The sequence below is a fragment of the Triticum urartu genome, chromosome 7 (assembly GCF_003073215.2).
Source record: "Triticum urartu cultivar G1812 chromosome 7, Tu2.1, whole genome shotgun sequence".
Taxonomy (NCBI): domain Eukaryota; kingdom Viridiplantae; phylum Streptophyta; class Magnoliopsida; order Poales; family Poaceae; genus Triticum; species Triticum urartu.
Genome location: NC_053028.1, coordinates 165,245,155 through 165,268,086, shown reverse-complemented (window position 1 = coordinate 165,268,086; position 22,932 = coordinate 165,245,155).

Here is a 22,932-nt window from a genome sequence, read left to right as displayed (position 1 = left end):
GCTCCGTGTCGTCCGCCCCGCGAGGCTTGGCCCCTCGCGAGGGTCTTGAGTTTGTGTTGGTGAAGATGGGTCGTGCTGGGCCCCCCCTTTGAGCCACGCCGCAGGCCGCAGGCAGGCAAGTCTGGGGACCCCCGTTCCCAGAACGCCGACACCATCATTAAGAGAATGGTCCGGTTGCTGGATGCAGCAGAAGTTGGTCTTATGACCGAAGGCGACCCTGCCGCCCCTCATTTCTTGTCCCTGACCTCTCCACCCAGTGATTGGTAGTGATACATAGCATTGTCGAGAACATCCTTGATGTGGGTGTAATCCTTTTTGTGAATGTTCTTCGACGTGTCCAAGTAAAGAGCGTGGGAGAATCGGGGGTAGAGGATGATGAGGACGGCGCGCCCGCCGCTGCGCAAAATAAGTCCTCAAATTAATTAGCCTCCACCGTGCAAATGAATGATTGAAATCGAAGGAAGGATAGCAACGCGGATGACTTACACGGGATGATAAGGCACGAGAATCGCCCCCTTGTCCTTATTGGTGAGCATGAAACTGACGATGTAATCCCTCGCGTATTCACGGTGATTTGCGCAGACTCCCAAAAGCCCTCGTGCATGTAGTACGGGTCAGCGACACAGATATGAGATATCTGCTCAACCCCGATGATGTAGTTCATGTGCAAGGCATAAAGGCGGACAAACGTAAAATCCAGCTTCTTCACGTGAAACATGTCGAATATGTAATCGAATCGGAGGAAGAACTTATCCGCGGGGAAGCTGTCGACGTACGACATTTGCCGCGGAACGTTAACCACGTAGAGTGGGTATCCTGGATCTTTCGAGGCGATGAGGTCTTTCTCTACCCGCAGCACATCGTCATGAAGTCTCTTTAGATCGCCGAATCTGGCCCGTAGCGCTGTTGCAGGTAGGATTGGTTGACCGGGGATATGCCATTTATCCGCACCGGGGATATCTATACGGTCCTGAAGCCGAGGCTGCTGAGGCGGCTGGATCATAGAAACACTTTTTTGCCTTTCCTCGCTCTCTTCCTAAACTTCTTTACTACCGGAAGGTCGTCCATAATATGTTGAGACGGCAATTCAGGCACCGACTCATGACGCTCAAACCCTGAGGAGGCGCCAGTATAGACATACTGTTCAGCAGCGCCATCGTCGTCCTCATCCTCATCCATGGCGACGTCATCAGCGACTAATGGAGCCTCCTCCTTACCCCGTCCGCTATCACCCAACCCGACACCCGACGCATAATTGGGTAGGTGGGGTGTTGATGTTCATACCTTGCTGAGGCTGCGTGCTCGTGGGTGTGCTCCCGGCCGCCTCCAGACGAAGCAGACTCTTTGGCCACAACAGGACCCACCCAGCATTGCAACAATCACCAAGCCGCCGCGGTGTCTCGTCGTCATCCCCCAGTAGTACTGGAGGAGGCAAATTCTCGTGGCCCGGTTTGACACTGGCCACGGAAACCTTGAAGACGTTCGGGGGGATCGGCCGGCTGTGGAACAATGGTTCCTTCGGCTCCATTATCGTCGCCTTCCCCACGTCCACCTTCTGGTCGCCGATGGTGTACAATATGGTGCACGGGGTTTCGTCGGCCTGCAAAGAAAAGTCTGCGACGTGAGACATCCGAAAGGCAACGAAAACGGGAGATTATACATTTATATTGAAGGGGGCCGGTGTGACAGATACCGTGAGGGCGTCGAGCTCAGCCAAAGACGAAGCACCGCCTAGCACGTCCGGTGCGGGAGCAGGTGCAGCTGCAGGTGCTGGTGCAACGCTAGTCGAGCTGCTCCCCGCCAAGAAGTCAGCAAGGGGAAAGTCCGCTGCATCTTTTTTTGGATTTTGCCTGGTCCAATTGAAAATGGCCGGAACCAAGGTAGTAGAAATATCTAAAGCCACCTGTTTTGCGGCAGCTACCGCTGTTGCGACTGTCTCAGTTGATTTCTTCTCAACCGCAATCTCAACCCTCTTGTCGATGTTTTCTTCATTTAACCTCCGTCTTTCCTTTCTCTCCTCCGTGGTCTCACGGTAGTACTTCTTCCACGTGGCGCCGTCTCCGACACCGTGCACGCGTCCATACGACGGTCGAGTATCCACCGGTTGTTGTTTCAATATGTTCAACGCCCGGTTGAATGGAGTGTCCCACTTGGGCCTCGCCAATGCCTCAGACGGCGAGTCGCTTTCGGCCTGCAATCCTGTGCTGCTCTCTCTGCAAAAGGCACAACGATCGTTTACAAATATGACTAACGTGTGCAGTCGAATTGATCAGAAACTAAAATTACCAGCAGTCTCATGAACTCCGTAATGACCGGTGTTGTCTCGTAAACCTTTTTCACTGGGTCCCAACGGTGCCGGGCCCTGAGGACGTCACGCTCCTGCGGGACGGTGAACTCCGCCAAGGGGTCTGGGATGCCCAGACTCGCGGCTTCCGCGTCCTCCTTGGCCCATTTGGACCTCTTTCCGCCGTAACCACGGCTTCCGAGGTGGTGGCTCCCAATGTTCCTCGCAAGCTCCTTGAATATTTGAAACTGCTCTTCCGTGATTGTCGGATTATCCTTTACAATCTCGGAGTAGGGTTCCTTCTTGTCGATGATCCTTGCTTTCACTCGATTTTTCCAGGCGGCCAACGCGTCGCTAAACTTGGTCATGGCGTGTTTGTTTATCTTCTTCATTGCCGGGTCCTCATCTGGAATCTTTATAATCCTTCTCATTCCGGCCCGGGAACAAGAATATCTGGTGAAACTTCTTTAGGAGGGAGCTCCTCATATTTTCTATCTTCTGTAGTTTCTCATCGTTGATGGTGGCGGTTGTCCGTACGATGCAGCCTATTTGATTGCCGTAGCATCGACGCGCTTCCTCGGGCGCCGTTGGCTCAAAATTGCCGTCGTCCACCTCCGTGACCACCACTCTAGTAGTCCTGAGTTTGTTAGGAACCCGTTGCCTCTTTGCTTTCGGTTCTACACCGGCTCCGCTCCCCGAGGCAGCGCCGGTCTCAGTCTCAGCGCCTGTCTCGATGCCGGTCTGAGTCTGAGCGCCGGTCTCAGTCTCAGCACCGGTCTGCGTGTCGGTCTCAGTCCCCGATGCCACCGGTGGGCCCAGCAATAACATCGGTTTATCATCGGTAAGGCTAAAAAATTCGTCTGCCACCCGGTAGGCGTCGTCGCAATCACCAGAACCCTGTCCTTCATCGTTGCTAGCCATGTTTCCTATGATTAAATCTAGTCAATTAATTCTAGACCTAATAAAATGAATAATGACATAAAAAAGGCCTATTGTTTTGCACGAATGTTGACTCCTTCCTGGTGCGGCAAATCACGGGCACTCGATATGTCCTAGTTTGTAGCACAAGTCATGCCGAAATTCACGGAAAATTTCGGCATGAGCTTTGCTAAAAAGTGGACAAATCGAGAACCTGAAATTTGCCAGAAAAGAAATGAATCAACATTCCGGCAAAACATAGGCCACTAAGCATCATTCCCTGCAAACAGTGTCCAAATATACACGAGCAACCACATGTGCAAACAGTGTAGAAGAAAATTCATTTAACTACTAATAGAACAAAATTCAGTTAACTTTAGTGCTCTATAATGATGAAAGGAAAAAAATTCAGTTAACTACTAATTTCATTCATTTAGGTTATTCATTTAACATCACCTAATTAACCTACTGTACCAATACTACTAGCAGCACTACTAACCTAATTAACCTAGCAAAACTCTAGTGCCCTAACTGAAAAACATCTAATTAACATCTAATTTTTTCTCTAAAATACAGAGAGAGATGAGTGAGGGGGAGGGGTGGGGGACTTACAGAGAGGGGAGAGACGGTGGCGGGGAGGTGCTCGGTGACGGAGGCAGGGGCGGAGAGGGCGGGCTCAGGCACGGGCAAGGGTGGTCCTGGGCGGGCTTGGGCGGCGGTGAGGTGGAGGGCGCCGACGGTGACGTGGAGAGCGGCCTTGGGCGGCGGCTGTGAGGCTAAGGGCGGCCTCGGGCGGTGGCGGTGAGGCTGAGGGCGGCCTCGGGCGGCGGCGGTGAGGCTGAGGGCGGCCTCGGGCGGCGGTGGTGAGGAGACGGCGGCGAGGGCGAGGGACGATTTGGGGAAGAATTGGTGGCCGGGGGGCGGGGTGGGGGGAAACCGCTGTTTAGTGAAACGTAACGGTAGCGCGTTTCCGGAAACGCGCTATAGCTAAGTTAGCTATAGCGCGTTTACTAAAACCCGCTACTGCTATTCCTTTCTCCTTTTTTCCCTTTTTTTTTATTTTTCTTTACATTTTATTTTTTCCCTTTCTCCTTTTTCTATTTCTTTCATTTTCATTTACTTTTCTACTTGTTTTTCACTTTATTTTATTTCCATTAGCAGCAGCGCTTTACACGTAAGCGCGCTGCAGCTAAGGAGATTAGCAGTAGCGCTGGGCCATTATACGCGCTACTGCTAGGTTGGGCTAGCCATGTGCGCCCAGTTCAAACGTAGCAGCAGCGCTTTTCTCTAGTACGCGCTACTGCTAAAGTCATAGCAGTAGCGCGGTTTATTTACGCGCGCTGCTACTAAGTAGCAGCAGCGCTTGATTTTGTACAACGCTACTGGTAAAATTCTGTGTATAGGCTTTTCCCTAGTAGTGGTTCTTCCTCATCACAGTACGACCCCAACAACTATTATTATGGATATCAGCCAGGCCAGCCGTGGCCATAAACCAACTTAGGCCAAAAGCCTAAGCTTGGGGGAGTACGTATTTCTCACCGACATTACATTTATGTTCACACACACTCATTGCTAGATGTCAGTGTTCATACTTTTTCATTGTATCATCCATGCTAGTTTATTTCCTTTTATGCTTTCTTCTTGTATGTTTGATAAACCTTAAGAAAAACCAAAAAAAATAGTTGTAGCTTTTAATTAATTTACTTTCCATGCTTGTAGTAGTAATTAAAAAGAAAACCCAAAAATATTTCATGTTCTTCTTTTGCTTGTTGGGAGCTTTCCCGTGTAAATAGTTCTATTTCTTTTCTTTTCTTTGGGGGTCAGTAGGAGAAGACCATGATTAAATTGTTGAAGTGGCTCTTATATGCTTTATTATTGATTTAACCAAGAGCCCATATTGCTTTGTCTTTTCCTGTTTATTGAATGCTCGCAGATTTCAGCTTAGTCCAATGCACGTGCACTCTTATTATTTTACACATCGTTCGGTCGTGCAAGTGAAAGGCAATTATGATGATATATGATGGATTGGTTGAGATGAGAAAAGCTGGTACGAACTCGACCTCTTTTGTTTTTGTAAATATGATGAGTTCATCGTTCTTGATTCAGCTTGTTATGAATAAACATGTTTGCAATGACAATTAGAGATCATAGTTGCTTGTGCCATGCTTGATTAGCTATGAGTTATAATGGTTTACCTTGCGTGCCAACATGCTATTAAAATGATTATGATGTGGTATGATAGGGTGGTATCCTCCTCTGAATGATTTAAGTGACTTGACTTGGCACATGTTCACGCATGTAGTTGAAACAAATCAACATAGCCTTCACGATATTTATGTTCATGGTAGATTATATCATACTCATGCTTGCATCCAATGTTTATTAATTTTAATGCATGTACATGGCTATTGTCGCTCTCTAGTTGGTCGCTTACCAGTCTTTTGCTAGCCTTCACCTGTACTAAGCGGGAATACTGCTTATGCATCCAATCCCTTAAAGCCCAAAGTTATTCCACATGAGTCCACTATACCTACCTATATACAGTATCTACCTGCCGTTCCAAGTAAATTTGTATGTGCCAAACTCTAAACCTTCAAATAATCATCCTGTTTTGTATGCTCTAATAGCTCATGTACCAACTAGGGATGTCTGTATCTTCCATGTTAGACGGGTTATTCTCAAGAGGAGTGGACTCCGCTCCTCACTCACGAGATAAATGGCTGGTCACCGGGATGCCCAGTCCCATGCTTTATGCAAACTAAATCAAAATAATTGCAAACAAAACTCCCCCTGGGACCTGATGTATGTTGGAGGTACTCGTTGTTTCGAGCAAGCCATGGATTGATGTTTGTTGGTGGAGGGGGAGTATAAACTTTACCATTCTGTTTGGGAACCGCCTATAATGTGTGTAGCATGGAAGATATCGCCATCTCTTGGTTGTTATGTTGACAATGAAAGTATACCGCTCAAAATGTTATTCACCTCTATTTCAAAACCGAGCTTTGGCACCTCTACAAATCCCTGCTTCCTTATGCAAAGGGCCTATCTATTTACTTTTATGTTGAGTCATCACCCTCTTATTAAAAAGCACTAGCTGGAGAGCACCGCTGTCATTTGCATTCATTATTGTTAGTTTACATTGGTGTGACTATGATTGGATCTCTTTTACCATGAATTACAATGTCTAGTCAGTCCTTGATCTTTAAAGGTGATCTGCATTTATGTTTTGCGGTCTTAGAAAGGGCTAGCGAGATACCATCTTGTTATATCATATTATGATTGTTTTGAGAAAGTGTTTTCATCCGAGATTTATTATTATGGCTTGCTAGTTGATTACGCTATTGATATGGGTAATCATGAGACCTGAGAATTATTGCAAATGTGGTTAGTTATAATCTTTGCTAAAAACTTGAATGCTAGCTTGACATATTTATAACAACAAGAGCAAATGGAGTTTGTAAAAGTTTTTCTTTATTTCTTTCAGTTTGTCAACTGAATTGCTTGCGGACAAGCAAGGTTTTAAGCTTGGGGGAGTTGATACGTCTCCGTCGTATCTACTTTTCCAAACACTTTTGCCCTTGTTTTGGACTCTAAATTGTATGATTTGAATGGAACTAACCCGGACTGACATTGTTTTCAGCAGAATTGCCATGATGTTGTTTTATGTGCAGAAAACAAAAGTTCTCGGAATGACCTGAAACTCCACGGAATGTCTTACAATAAATAATAAAAAATCCTCGCCAAAGATGAAGACCAGGGGGCCCACACCCTTGCCACGAGGGTGGGGGCGCCCCCCTAGGGCGCGCCCCCTACCTCGTGGGCCCCCTGGAGACCCTCCGACTCCAACTCCAACTCTATATAACTGCTTTCGGGGAGAAAAAAATAGAGGAGAAGAAATCATCGCGTTTTATGATACAGAGCCGCCGCCAAGCCCTAAAACCTCTCGCGAGGGCTGATCTGGAGTCCGTTCGGGGCTCCGGAGAGGGGGATTCGTCGCCATCGTCATCATCAGCCATCCTCCATCACCAATTTCATGATGCTCACCGCCGTGCGTGAGTAATTCCATCGTAGGCTTGCTGGACGGTGATGGGTTGGATGAGATTTACCATGTAATCGAGTTAGTTTTGTTAGGGTTTGATCCCTAGTATCCACTATGTTCTGAGATTGATGTTGCTATGATTTTGCTATGCTTAATGCTTGTCACTAGGGCCCGAGTGCCATGATTTCAGATTTGAACCTATTATATTTTCATCAATATATGAGAGTTCTTGATCCTATCTTGCAAGTCTATAGTCACCTATTATGTGTTATGATCCGTTAATCCCAAAGTGACAATAATCGGGATACTTACCGGTGATGATCGTAGTTTGAGGAGTTCATGTATTCACTATGTGATAATGCTTTGTTCCGGTTCTCTATTAAAAGGAGGCCTTAATATCCCTTAGTTTCCATTAGGACCCCGCTGCCACGGGAGGGTAGGACAAAAGATGTCATGCAAGTTCTTTTCCATAAGCACGTATGACTATATTCGGAATACATGCCTACATTACATTGACGAATTGGAGCTAGTTCTGTGTCACCCTATGTTATGACTGTTACATGATGAACCACTTTCGGCATAATTATCCATCATTGATCCGATGCCTACGAGCTTTCCATATACTTGTTTACGCTTATTTACTTTCCCGTTGCTATTGTTACAATCACTACAAAATACCAAAAACATTACTTTGCTTTCGTTACACTTTTGTTACCGTTACCATCACTATCATATTACTTTGCTACAAAACACTTTGCTGCAGATACTAAGTTTCCAGGTGTGGTTGAATTGACAACTCAGCTGCTAATACTTGAGAATATTCTTTGGCTCCCCTTGTGTCGAATCAATAAATTTGGGTTGAATACTCTACCCTCGAAAGCTGTTGCGATCCCCTATACTCGTGGGTCATCAAAAGCTTGCTTATTATTTTTTCTCGGACGAAAGACCTCATATAGAAGAAGATGGGCATCAGAGGGCCACCAGGGAGCCCACGAGGCAGGGGGCGCGCCCAGGGGGTAGGGCGCGCCCCCACCCTCGTGGCTAGGGTGTGGGCCCCCTCTGGAACTTTCTTCGCTCAGTGTTTCTTATATATTCTGGAAATAACTTTCGTGAAGTTTCAGGACTTTTGGAGCTGTGTAGATTAGGTCTCTAATATTTGCTCCTTTTCCATCCCAGAATCCCAGCTGCCGGCGTTCTCCCTCTTCATGTAAACCTTGTAAAATAAGAGAGAATAGGCATAAGTATTGTGACATAATGTGTAATAACAGCCCATAATGCAATAAATATTGATATAAAAGCATAATGCAAATTGGACGTATCAGTGCCAGCGTTGAGCATGAACATTATATCTGGATCTTGTTTAATGCGAGACGATTATTCATTTAAATCAGAGAATAATGGTTGTTCTATTTATATGAGTAATATCTTTTATGGTCATGCACCCTTGATGAGTGGTCTATTCTTACTAAATCTTGATAGTAGTGATACACATGTTCATAGTATTGAAGCCAAAAGATGCAGAGTTGATAATGATAGTGCAACTTATTTGTGGCACTGCCGTTTAGGTCATATTGGTGTAAAGCGCATGAAGAAACTCCATTTTGATGGACTTCTAGAATCACTTGATTATCAATCACTTGGTACATGCGAACCATGCCTCATGGGCAAGATGACTAAAACTTCGTTCTCCGAAACAATGGAGCGAGCAACAGAGTTATTGGAAATCATACATATTGATGTGTGTGGTCCAATGAACATTGAAGCTCGCGGCGGATATCGTTATTTTCTCACCTTCACAGATGATTTGAGCAGATATGGGTATATCTACTTAATGAAACATAGGTCTGAAACATTTGAAAAGTTCAAAGAATTTCAGAGTGAAGTGGAAAATCATCGTAACAAGAAAATCAAGTTTCTACGATCTGATCGCGGAGGCGAATATTTGAGTTATGAGTTTGAACTTCATTTGAAACAAAGCGAAATAGTTTCGCAACTCACGCCACCTGGAACACCACAACGTAATGGTGTGTCCGAACATCGTAATCGTACTTTACTAGATATGGTACGATCTATGATGTCTCTCACTGATTTACCGCTATCGTTTTGGGGTTACGCTTTAGAGACAATTGCATTCACGTTAAATAGGGCACCATCTAAATCCGTTGAGACGACACCTTATGAACTATGGTTTGGCAAGAAACCCAAGTTGTCGTTTCTTAAAGTTTGGGGTTGCGATGCTTATGTGAAAAAGCTTCAACCTGATAAGCTCGAACCCAAATTGGAGAAATTTGTCTTCATAGGATACCCAAAGGAGACTGTTGGGTACACCTTCTATCGCAGATCCGAAGGCAAGATATTCATTGCTAAGAATGGATCCTTTCTAGAGAAAGAGTTTCTCTCGAAAGAAGTGAGTGGGAGGAAAGTAGAATTTGACGAGGTAATTGTACCTTCTCCCTTATTGGAAAGTAGTACATCATTGAAATCAGTTCCAGTGATTCCTACACCAGTAAGTGAGGAAGCTAATGATGATGATCATGAAGCTTCTGATCAAGTTACTATCGAACCTCGTAGGTCAACCAGAGTAAGATCCGCACCAGAGTGGTACGGTAATCCTGTTCTGGAAGTCATGTTACTTGACCATGACGAACCTACGAACTATGAGGAAGCGATGATGAGCCCAGATTTCGCAAAATGGCTTGAGGCCATGAAATCTGAGATGGGATCCATGTATGAGAACAAAGCATGGACTTTGGTTGACTTGCCTGATGATCGGCAGGCCATAGAGAATAAATGGATCTTCAAGAAGAAGACTGACGCTGACGGTAATGTCACTGTCTACAAAGCTCGACTTGTTGCAAAAGGTTTTCGACAAGTTCAAGGAGTTGACTACGATGAGACCTTCTCACCCGTAGCGATGCTTAAGTCCGTCTGAATCATGTTAGCAATTGTCGCATTTTATGATTATGAAATTTGGTAAATGGATGTCAAAACTGCATTCCTTAATGGATACCTTAAAGAAGAGTTGTGTATGATGCAACTAGAAGGTTTTGTCGATCCAAAAGGTGCTAACAAAGTGTGCAAGCTCCAGCGATCCATTTATGGACTGGTGCAAGCCTCTCGGAGTTGGAATATACGCTTTGATAGTGTGATCAAAGCATATGGTTTTGTACAGACTTTCGGAGAAGCCTATATTTACAAGAAAGTGAGTTGGAGCTCCGTAGCATTTCTGATATTATATGTAGATGACATATTGTTGATCGGAAATGATAGTGAATTTCTGAATAGCATAAAAGGATACTTGAATAAGAATTTTTCAATGAAAGACCTCGGTGAAGCTGCTTATATATTGGGCATCAAGATCTATAGAGATAGATCAAGACGCTTGATTGTACTTTCACAAAGCACATACCTTGATAAAGTTTTGAAGAAGTTCAAAATGGATCAGGCAATGAAAGGGTTCTTGCCTGTATTACAAGGTGTGAAGTTGAGTCAGACTCAATGCCCGACCACTGCAGAAGATAGAGAGAAAATGAAAGGTGTTCCCTATGCTTCAGCCATAGGCTCTATCATGTATGCAATGCTATGTACCAGACCTGATGTGTGCCTTGCTATAAGTTTAGCAGGGAGGTATCGAAGTAATCCAGGAGTGGATCACTGGATAGTGGTCAAGAACATCCTGAAATACCTGAAAAGTACTAAGGATATGTTTCTCGTATATGGAGGTGACAAAGAGCTCATCGTAAACGGTTACGTCGATGCAAGCTTTGACACTGATCCGGATGACTCTAAGTCACAAACCGGATACGTGTTTTTATTAAATGGTGGAGCTGTCAGTTGGTGCAGTTCCAAGCAGAGCGTCGTGGAGGGATCTACGTGTGAACCGGAATACATAGCTGCTTCAGAGACAGCAAATGAATGAGTCTGTATGAAGGAGTTCATATCCGATCTAGGTGTCATACCTAGTGCATCGGGTCCAATGAAAATCTTTTGTGACAATGCTGGTGTGATTGCCTTGGCAAAGGAATCCAGATTTCACAAGAGAACCAAGCACATCAAGAGACGCTTCAATTCCATCCACGATCAAGTCAAGGAGGAAGACATAGAGATTTGCAAGATACATACGGATCTAAATGTTGCAGACCCGTTGACTAAGCCTCTCTCACGAGCAAAACATGATCAGCACCAAGACTCCATGGGTGTTAAAATCATTACACAATAATCTAGATTATTGACTCTAGTGCAAGTGGGAGACTGAAGGAAATATGCCCTAGAGGCAATAATAAAGTTGTTATTCATTTTTCCTTATATCATGATAAATGTTTATTATTCATGCTAGAAATGTATTAACCGAAAACTTAGTACATGTGTGAATACATAGATAAACAGAGTGTCACTAGTTTGCCTCTACTTGACTAGCTCGTTGAATCAATGATGGTTATGTTTCCTAACCATAGACATGAGTTGTCATTTGATTAACGGGATCACATCATTAGAGAATGATGTGATTGACTTGACCCATCCGTTAGCTTAGCACGATGATCGTTTAGTTTGTTGCTATTGCTTTATCCATAACTATACATGTTCCTTGACTATGAGATCATGCAACTCCCAAATACCGGAGGAACACTTTGTGTGCTACCAAACGTCACAACGTAACTGGGTGATTATAAAGGTGCTCTACAGGTGTCTCCGATGGTGTTTGTTGAGTTGTCATGAATCAAGATTAGGATTCGTCACTCCGATTGTCGGAGAGGTATCTCTGGGCCCTCTCGGTAATGTACATCACTATAAGCCTTGCAAGCAATGTAGCTAATGAGTTAGTTACGGGATGTAGCATTATGGAACGAGTAAAGAGACTTGCCGGTAACGAGATTGAACTAGGTATTGAGATACCGACGATCGAATCTTGGGCAAGTAACATACCGATGACAAAGGGAACAACGTATATCGTTATGCGGTTTGACCGATAAAGATCTTCGTAGAATATGTAGGAACCAATATGAGCATCCAGGTTCCGCTATTGGTTATTGACCGGAGACATGTCTCGGTCATGTCTACATAGTTCTCGAACCCGTAGGGTCCGCACGCTTAACGTTCGGTGACGATCGGTATTATGTGTTTATGTGTTTTGATGTACCGAAGGTAGTTCGGAGTCCCGGATTTGATCACGGACATGCGAGGAGTCTCGAAATGGTCTAGACGTAACGATCGATATACTGGAAGCCTATGTTTGGACATCGGAATGGTTCCGGGTGAAATCGGGAGTATACCGGAGCACCGGGAGGTTACCGGAACCTCCCGGGAGGTATATGGGCCTTATTGGGCCTTAGTGGAAGAGAGGGAAAAGAAGCAAAGGAGGCCCCCCCAAGCCCAATCCGAATTGGGAGGGGGCCCGGCCCCCCTTTCCTTCCTTCTTCCTCCTCCTTCCTTCTCTCCTAGAACCAACAAAAGGAAGGGGGGGGGGGAATCCTACTCCCGGTGGGAGTAGGACTCCTTTGGGGCGCGCCTAGAGAGGCCGGCCCCCTCCTCCTCCTCCACTCCTTTATATACGGGGAGGGGCACCCCATAGACACACAAGTTGATCATTGATCTTTAGCCGTGTGCGGTGCCCCCCTCCACCATAATCCACCTCGGTAATATCGTAGCGGTGCTTAGGCGAAACCCTGTTCCGGTAGCAACATCATCACCGTCATCACGCCGTCGTGCTGACGAAGCTCTCCCTCGAAGCTCTACTGGATCGTGAGTTCGTGGGACGTCACCGAGCCGAACGTGTGCAGATCGCGGAGGTGCCGTATCTTCGGTACTAGATCAGTCGATCGTGAAGACGTACGACTACATCAACCGCGTTGTCATAATGCTTCCGCTTATGGTCTACAAGGGTACGTAGACGATACTCTCCCCTCTCGTTGTTGTGCATCACCATGATCTTGCGTGTGTGTAGGATTTTTTTTTAAATTACTGCGTTCCCAACAGTGGCTGCATCCACGGCCTCTAGTGGCATGCCCATCTACGGCGGCGGCGGTCACATCCCGGCAGCAACGCTCCTCCCTCCGGAGGAGCACCATGGTGTGGCACGCTGCCCTCTCTCCAGCGTGGCTCGCAGCCTTGCGGGTTAACGGCCGACGTGCACCTCTAAGAAGCGGCACTATATGGAGCGGTTGTACCGCTCACCTACCGCTCCAGGGCTTTTTTGCCTAACAGTTAGATTTGGAGGAGGGACTATAAAAGAAAAGGGTTCTTCCTCCTACCACCTACCTCTTGCCTTCCTCTCCCCTTCATTAAATGCTTTGTAAATTCTTACATGGAGAAGGGCAAAGCTATCTGATCCCTGTATCCTAACAAGCCATGCCATTTGCCAACCGCCGGGAACGTATCTAGTGCACCGGGGCAATTGGTGCTACCGGTGCACCGGACCCCGTTGCACATTAAAAATTGTTCGAAAAAATACGGAAAAAATTTAGTGCATCGACACAACATCAATGTATGTTGTCCCAAAAATTCAAATCAAAATTTCGAAACAATGCTCAAGATATGAAAATGGCAAATTTGACGTCAATGTGTTAATGGGCCAAAACTGAAGCCCAACTTGTGTTATGCACTATTCAGTGTTAAATTTGTCATTTTTTTATCTCAAGCAATGTTTTGAATTTTGATTTAAATTTTTGTGACACCGTACATTGATGTTGTGTCAATGCACTAAATTTTTTCTGAAGTTTTTCGAACATTTTTGAATGTGCAACGGGCGGCCGGTACACCGATAGCACCAATTGCCTTGATGCACCAGATACATCCCCACCAACCACCACAGCCTCCTCCAAATCATATGACCCCTCCACCCCTAGTTGTTAAGCTTAAGAGGTAATATCACTGGGAGTCTTAGAACTTGCGTCGCATGTTCAATTTGTTGTTAGAACTTTAAAAATACAGTTTTGTGGTCATCTAATTTGACCCAAGCGTGTAGATACGGGCACACTACGCGTACGCGGGTGTATTCATGTGTATCCCCCACTTGCCAGTGACGTATTTTTACACAAAACACCAAATCTTCTTATTTGTGGAAAAAGTCAACCATAGAGATGCATTTTTGAACAAAACACCCTCACATTTTTCTATTTATAGGAAAACAGAACCACAAATACTATACATATATGCAAAAATTAACCAACAAAAAGCGTGTGCCAGGACTCGAACCAGCCAAAAATTTATTCAACACGAATCGTGTAGCCACTAGGACATTCATGTCAATATGGATAACGAGCAAATATGTACACTTGACGAGGATTCATGTCGATCTTAATTGGTATGCGGATAATACAGCCCATTGTGCGGGCGCTATTTTTTAAAAGATTTTTATAGAACATAAGTAATAAAATTATTTTCGAATATTTGTGTGTCAAAACATACAGATAATGATTATTACATAAAAACATTGGAATATAAACATGTGTATTATATATATAATATTTAGTAAAACATAAGTAATAAAACATTTAAGATATTTGTATAACATAAGTAATAAAATTATGTTCATATATTTATGTGGTAAAAATACTATACATGCAAACGATGATTAGTAAATAAAAACATGTGTATTATATAAAAATATTTAGTAAATACATACATTGATTTTTTATTAAATAAATATGTTTAATGAATCCAAAAAAATATGGGCAGTGATACGCGCCGGCGCACCGACCCAAATTTGGGCCGGTCAGCCTGCAGCCATGCGATCTGGCAAGCAGGAGCCGTCCGATCCCCCCCCCCCCCCCCCCCCCCCCCCCCCCCCCCCCCCCCCCCCCCCCCCCCCCCCCCCCCCCCCCCCCCCCCCCTCACGTCATATAATCTTCTTCCTCCCTCCCCACGCTTCAGATCCATTCACGCGTGATGTGTCCCTGCCCCAGCCACCTCGTGCGTGTGCTCCGGCAAGAATAGGAAGCATCCACGTCCTCTCCCTCGCCGTCGCAGCACCCCCGTCCTCTCCCTCTCCGTCGCCGCTCGTCGCTGTCGCCGCTCATGCACCCACAGACTCGTCCCCGGTTGAAGCTTTTTAAGCCTCTGATTGAAGCTTTTGTTACGTCGATTGAAGCATTTTTCCACGGGTGAAGCTTTTTCCACTATGCCTGTTGAAGCTTTTTCCGCCACCGGTTGTAACTTCTCCTTAGTGAGTTGAAGCTTTTTTCCATGTCAGGTTGAAGCATCGGCGCCCGTCGTCTGCCACGCATGTAACAAAAAAGTCGCCGATGGTAGCAAAAACAGGATGTGGTTGTAGCAAAAAAAAGGATGTGGTTGTAACATTCCCTGTCTGCTGCTTGTAGTTTGTCGCACTGCCAGTTCTAGCATCGCCGACCGCCGGTTGTAGCAAAAAGAAACTCCGGTTGTAACAAAACAGCGACACGGTGGTAGCAAAACTGTGACGCCGGTGGTGCATTCTAGCAAAGCAAGACTTTTCTGTTGCCGGTAGTAGCTTATTTTGCAGGCGGTTGTAGCTTTTTTTGCTTCTAGTTCCAACAAATTTTGTCGCTGGTTGCAACTCCTGGACTGGCGACGATCACCGCGCCTATCATCTACTGTTCCTCTGTTCCATTGTTTGGTTGAAGCTTTTTTATCTACTGGATGTAGCTTTTTGCGTCCACGGTTGTAGCATGGGAAAACATTGTTCGCAACTCTCCCCGATGCCGCGGTTGCAGCTCCCCTCGGTCGCCATGGTCGTATCACGGGGCACCTCGGTCCCCTCCACGACGTTTGGCTTGCCGCCGGTTGCAGCAAAAAAAGGGGGGGAGAGGAGGAGGAGAAAGGAAGTGAGGGACAAGGAAGAAGGGGGAGGTGGGAACACGAGCGGGGCTACAATCATGGCCAGCGGAGACTTCAATCTTCCAAGCTACATCCATGACCGACGGCGAGCTGCTCACGTGCTGCAACGGGGGAGGCGAGATATGCATGCGTTGTGGGGCGAGATCCGTGCGAGGTTGAAGAAAACAGAAAGGATAGCGTTTGGTGGCCCCGTGTCTATGTGTCGCCTGGTGGATGGCTGGGGCGAAGCGCGCGTGAACGCGACCGGCCCAAAGTTCGGCCGGCGCACCGCGCCCAATCGTTTCCCAAAAAATATACACTTGCAGCTTATATTTAAGTTTTATACATGACTTATATTCAAAAAAGTTATATAGCTTAAATATTAGCAAATATTCATTTCTGAGCTCGAGCTCATCTGCACCCTATAAACTGTAAAATAAAAAAAATTCAAAATATTCCCCTTTTTTGTGTGGTAGATGTTTGAGTGCCTGAGGTCTGTGTCGAATTTTAGATCGTTTGGACATACGTGTAGCTCTCATAAAAAACAAAATCGGTCCAAACAGGACACTTTTTCACATACCTTAAAATTTGCCTTTTTTGCTGAGTCCTCCTTAAATGTCGAAACGAGCTGAAATTTTGCAGGATCCTCACGCTCTGAAACATCTTCCATGCAAACAAAAATTCAGATTTTGCTTTTTGATTTTTTTCAGTATTTTTTTACTGTTCATGGCGAGTGTAGATGAGCTCGGGAGCTAAATCGCCCCTCTTAAATATTAGCCATGATTGAATATTCATAATAACGTTTTAAATTTTAAATATGAATATTTTTTAAGTATACAAACTTTGAACTATACAAATGTGCGTATAATTATTGAAATGATTGTATAATTAAAATAATATTTTTGTATTGTAATTTTCAAAACCAAATATGTAATACACACATTTATATAATACACATGTTTATATCTCGGGCAAAAGTGTGGCGTGTTCGGGGTGTTGCTTCGGTCTGATTCGTTTAATGGCAAGAGCTTCATTTTTGTAAGCCACTTTGGAGGTTCGCAAAGCTGCTTATCAGTGATGGAGTCGCGTCGAGCTCGGATGAGGAGGTGAATCTTCATTCTTTTCTTCGGTGGTTACTGTGGTGGTGCCGAAGGCAGGTGACGGGCGTTGGTGTCAAGCTTGGAGATGTTCTGCTATCTTTTCAGTTTTGTCATGTCGATTTTTACGTGACTTGTACTTTGTTCTTTATAATATGAATGAGACACGTATTATCATGAAAAAAAAGTTATTCTCCAATTTTTTTGCTTCAGGACCTAGGAGTGCTGTTGTCGTTGTTTTCTTCCATCTGACTTTGCCCTCTGCTCGGCCTCCACCGCAATCTCTTCATCCCTCCCGCCGCCAGATCTTTGCTCTCGCGACTCAGCGGCCGCAAACATGGGCGGCACCACGGTGGTTCTCCCGTCTCTGCTCACGCGCCGTAGCGCCGCCGCCGCCGCTGACCTGCACTCCAGTTGCTCCAGCGTGCGCCTAAACCCTGCCTCGATGGCCAACCCCGCTGCTGCCAAGACGCCGAAGCAGCCCGTGTCCGTGCGCGACGGGTAGCCGCCGGCGCCGAAGCGCGTACGCGGTGGAAGCTCCGGGGACGAGCTCCATGTGACAGCCCCCGCCAACATGAAGAACAGCAGCACGATTCCGTGTACCAGCAGCGGCAACGATCCGAGGAGTCCGACATGCCTCCACGCCTCCGTGATCAACAACCAGGTCGCCGAATCTCCGGCGAGTGCGACGCAATCAAAGCCGCCGAACAGCATGCGCCGACTGATCGAGAACGCTCGCCTTGCCATGGCTCGCGCTGCCGCCGAAGAGCGGATGGTGGACATGGATTGGGCTCACCCTGCCGCCGAAGAAGAGGCCAGCCGTCGGCGGGACATTGAGCGCAGCAGAGCGGAGGCCCGGCGGAAGGTGGAGCAGATGGCGGACACCGTGCAGTTCAACGACCCATACATTGATCCCTCCGACGTGACCAAGTCCCCTGAGGAGCTGCTCCAAGCAAGACAAGAAGCATGGTGTGCTCAAACTCAGCTCATCGAGATGGCTCGTCGACGGGACATGCATGGAGACGTTGCTCAAGTGATGCAGTTCCACGGATGTAACCAGTGATCGAATCAGAAGAGTGTTGTTGCTCAAGTCATGTAATTCCACGAACATTTTTTTGGTATTTTCACGCGGGGGGGGGGGCGGGGGGGGGGGGGGGGGGGGGCGGGGGGGGGGGGGGGGGGTCCCACCTGAATATATTGATCACGGCGGGCTAGGCCCCCAGAATTTTAGAGAGAGAGAGTTTTACAAACGGGTCAAAACATGGGCATAATCCCGAGTGAGAAAGACAAGCCTAGTAGGCGAGAGCCCTAAGCCAGGAGTCGACGTGAGCCCTGCGGTCTTGTTGCAAGCGAACACGCCACATATCAGCGTCCTCCCGACAGCACTGCAGGGCCCTGGCCAAGGACGGCGCCAGCCGCTGGAAGACCACGGCGTTGTGATGCTTCCATAGTTGCCAGCAACAGAGCATCACAAACTCCACCCCAGAATCGACAACGTTGTTTGCCGCCCTAGCCAGGGAGTTCAAGTTGCTGACCGATGCCCCGTCTGCACTCATCCCGACCTTGTGCCAGAAACCGCCCGCGAACGGGCAGGCAAACAGCAGGTGGTCCGCGGTCTCGAGAGAGGCGGGGCACAGAGGGCAGCCGGCCTCATCGGCAGCAAGAATGCACTTCCGTAGCAGGACATCCCGCGTGTGGATGCGTCTCTGAACCAACAGCCAGCAGAAGAATTTGACTCGGGAAGGCACTCGCGCGCCCCAGATCATGGCGGCGTAGGTCGCGGTCACCCCACCGAACCGCAAGAGGGCGTAGACCGAGCTGGAGGACAGGCCCCCCGCATGCGCCCTCGCATGTATCAGCCGACGCTCGTCGGGGCCCTCTCGGCGCGGCGCCTCGTCCAGCAACCTCTGAACACCCCGCAGCTCGCGCGTGCCCACGGCCGTGAGTCTGGGGACCAGAAAGCTGTTGAGGCCGTACCGCCGCACCTGCCACACCGTGACCTCGGCCTCGACTATGTGCGAGAGGAGAGCGGGGAAGACCGAGGCGATCGCTCCACAGGGGAGCCAGCAGTCCCACCAGAAGGAGCAGCACCTCCCATCCCCCACGTCCACCCTTGTGAGGGATCGGTAGAGTGGCAGCAGCTTGACGATGGAGGCCCGGTGCTCGCCCAGCAGCAACTCGCCGCGCGAGAGGAGAGAGTGGCCGGCCGCGCCAGCCCAGACCCACGACGCCCATCTCGATCGTGGCGAGGCATGCAGCCGGTGCATCATCTTTAGAAGAAGGCACTCATTTTGGGTGACTAGGTCGCGCACACCCAAACCACCTTCGGCTTTGGCGCGACAGACCTGACACCACGCGACCAGGCATTGAGCGCCTGACGCCCGTTCAGCGATGTTCCAGAGGAACGAGCGACGGAGTCTATCTAGAGCACGGATGACGGCAGGTGGCAGGAGCAGCGCCGCCATGGCATAGGTAGGCAGGGCGTCGAGGACGGCGTTTATGAGGAAGAGCCGCCCGGGCGGGCGAGAGAAGGCGAGCATCCCATCTGGCAAGGTACATGTCCACCTTCGCGATCATGGGCAAGAAGTCGGCGAAGCGCAGTTTTTCCCATGAAAGAGGGAGCCCCAGGCATGACTGCGGGAACACGCCGGCGGCGCATCCTAGGGCAGCCACCACCTGCTCCACAATGTCGGCGTCGGCGTGCATCAGGACGAGGGTGCTTTTGGCAAAGTTAATCACTAGCCCGGTGGCCTCTGCGAACTGGTCCAGAAGTAGCTTGAGGCGCGCCGCCCCCCGCCCGCACACCCGCATGATAATCAGGGTGTCGTCGACGTACTGAAGCACCACCGCCGGGGCGTCCGGCAGTAGGGGGTGGCGAAGCACATCGTCATGGCGGATGAGGCGTTGGAGGACGTCGGCGACGATGATGAAGAGGTAGGGGGAGACGGGATCCCCCTTCCGCAGGCCGCAGCCGACCTGGAACCACCTCCCCGGCACGCCGTTGAGGAGGACGGCCGAGCGCGATGAGTGGAAGAGGGAGTCCATCCATGCGCACCAGAGCGGCGGGAACCCCCGCACCTCCATGATAGTCCTCAAACTTGCCCAGTTGATGGAGTCAAAAGCTTTGGCGAAGTCGAGCTTCAGCACCACCGCCGGGGCGCGCTGCCTGTGGCAGCACTGCACCAGCTCCGTGGCATACACGAAATTCTCCGAGATGCTGCGCCCTCTCACGAAGCCAGATTGATCCTCGTCGATCAGGAGGGCGATTTGTCATTGAAGCCTCGTCGTGAGCCCCCTGCAGAGGATCTTGATGTCGTCGTTTTGAAGCGAGACGGGCCGGAAATCAGCCGGGGTCGGAACGCCCGGTTTCTTGGGCAGGAGGGCGATGTAGGCTCTGTTGATCCCATCGAGGCGGGCAGTCCTGGCATGGAACTCTGCAAAGAGGCGATGGATGTCCAGCGCCACCTCCACCCACGCCGCCTGGTAGAAGGCAGGACCAAGGCCGTCCGGGCCCGGGGCGCTGGTGCGATCCAGGGCGTGGACCGCGGCTTTGATCTCGGCGTGGTCGAACGGAGCCACCAGCGCCGCCCCGTCAACCACAGGTGCGTCGACGTAGATCGAAGCGCCAGGTGGGGGGCCTGGGCCGGCCCAGTAGAGCCGAGTAGAAGCCCAGCGAGGTGGCGGCCTTGCCAGCATGGTCCACCACCTGCACCCCTTCAACTTCCAGCGTGCCGATGGTGTTGCGTCGTCGTCGGGTGGAGGCGGAGGCGTGGAAGAACTTGGTGTTTTCGTCGCCTTCGCGGACCGCCCGGCGCTTCCCTCGCTGCCGCCAGTGGGCGCACTGCCGGCGAACCGAAGCAGGAAGGGCAAGCCGCGCGTCGAGACAGAAGGACGCCTCAGCTGCAGAGAGAGCACGTGTTTCCTCCCAAAAATCGAATAGATCAATCAAGAAACGACAGTCATTGTCGAAGGTGGGGATGAACCGGTGTTGCTTTTTCCATACCCTGGCGGTGTACCTGAATGCCTTTTCCGGGCTGCAAGGACACCCGCGGCGCCTGAGCCACGGACCGTACCCGACCAGGAGGGGAGAGTGGTAGGGAGGAAGGATTGGTCCAGGAGCCAGGCATTTTCGAAGAAGAACCGCGACGGTTTTGGAATTGTAGTAGAGGCAGTGACTAGGAGCAGCACGTGGTCAGAAGTGGTGCGGGGGCGAGACGGAAGGGTAGTGTCCGGGAAGGCGGCGTCCCAAGAGTTGTCAAAAAACGCCCGGTCGAGCCTGGCTAGGATCGGGGGGTTTTGACGGTTGGACCAGGTGAAAAGCCGGTCGGAGAGGTGCAGCTCATGGAGTGCAAGCGAGTTGAAAGCGGCCGCTCGCCCTGCGTGGAAACACCCCCCACTCTTCTCGTCGCGGTGGCGAATGAGGTTGAAATCCCCCACAACGAGCCAAGCCCCGGAGACGCTTGGGGGGAGGGTGAGCATGTCCTCGACAAAATCCGTCGTGAGAGAATGGTCCGAGGGCGCATAGACGTTAGTCAACGTTAGACACCCCCCCCCCCCCCCCCCCCCCCCCCCCCCCCCGAAGTGCAAGTGAGGGTGACCGTTAGCGAGAAGGTGGACTCCAAGGAGGAGACAAGAGAGAAGGAGGAGGGGTCCCAGGCCGTAACCACCCCTCCACGGCTGCCGTCGGCGAGCTTGGTAACGAACTGCGAAAGACGCCCGGGGAGGAACGAGATAGCTTCGCGAGAGTCAAGTTAAGCGAGTTTTGTTTCCTGAAGACAATAAAGCTGGGATCCACGGAGCAAACGGAGTTTTTAACAACATCACATTTATCCTTGTCCCTCAGGCCTTGGACATTCCAGGATAACAGGCGAAGAGACATAACAGACGTATTACCCATTACAACAGCTAGCACCCGAACAGGAGGGTTGAGCACTACGACACTCGGAACAGAAGAAAAGGATACAACCATCCATGCAAAAGCAAACTACAAGAGCGGCATGCACGGAGGCAACGGGGCCAGTGAGTAAAGCAGAGGAAGCAAAGTCTGTAAACTGCAGTAGCTGAGAAAAGCAGAATCTGCATTTTTTTCAGTAGTTAGTGTGCATTATGATCACAATTGATCAATTAATGTAAGGGATTTGTTTTAGTATGTAAAAGCATTGGATCTGATGAATGCAGCAGTATTAGATCTGTTCCCTCCTAATAATTATTTTTTCATGAATAATGACAGGCACACACGATCCCACCAAGAAGATTACTTCTGTTCTTGAACTACTATTCTAGATGACTGCTATTTTCCTGGAGAAGAACAGATATGTGGCTTGGTCTAGAAAACTTTACACCACAACAATGCAGAATTTACTTGTCGCATCAAGAAGGCGCCAAAAGCATGTCTACTGAACTCCTGAATCCTGATGCATACATGCATCATTGTTGCCAAATAGCTCATGTGTACTTGTCTGAATTTTGCAACTGCTGCAAATTTCGTTCGATACAATTGGTGCCAGTATCAAATCAAACTTCATGTCACATTGCCAAAAATAAATACTTGGCAACAATGGTGCTTACTTCATTGAATATCTGAATCCACATATTCATTGACATAAATCTGCTGAATAACGAGGGAACTACAAGGCCTGGCACATCATCTGAATTCACACTACATAACTTCATTCAAATTCAACTCAATTACAATGGGAAAAGTTCGCAACATTCACAGGTGTTGCTGTTCCTCCTCTTCCTCTGCACCTTCAGCATCATCCGCAGCTTCTTGGTTTCCTCCTGAAGATAAATCCTGAGTGCAC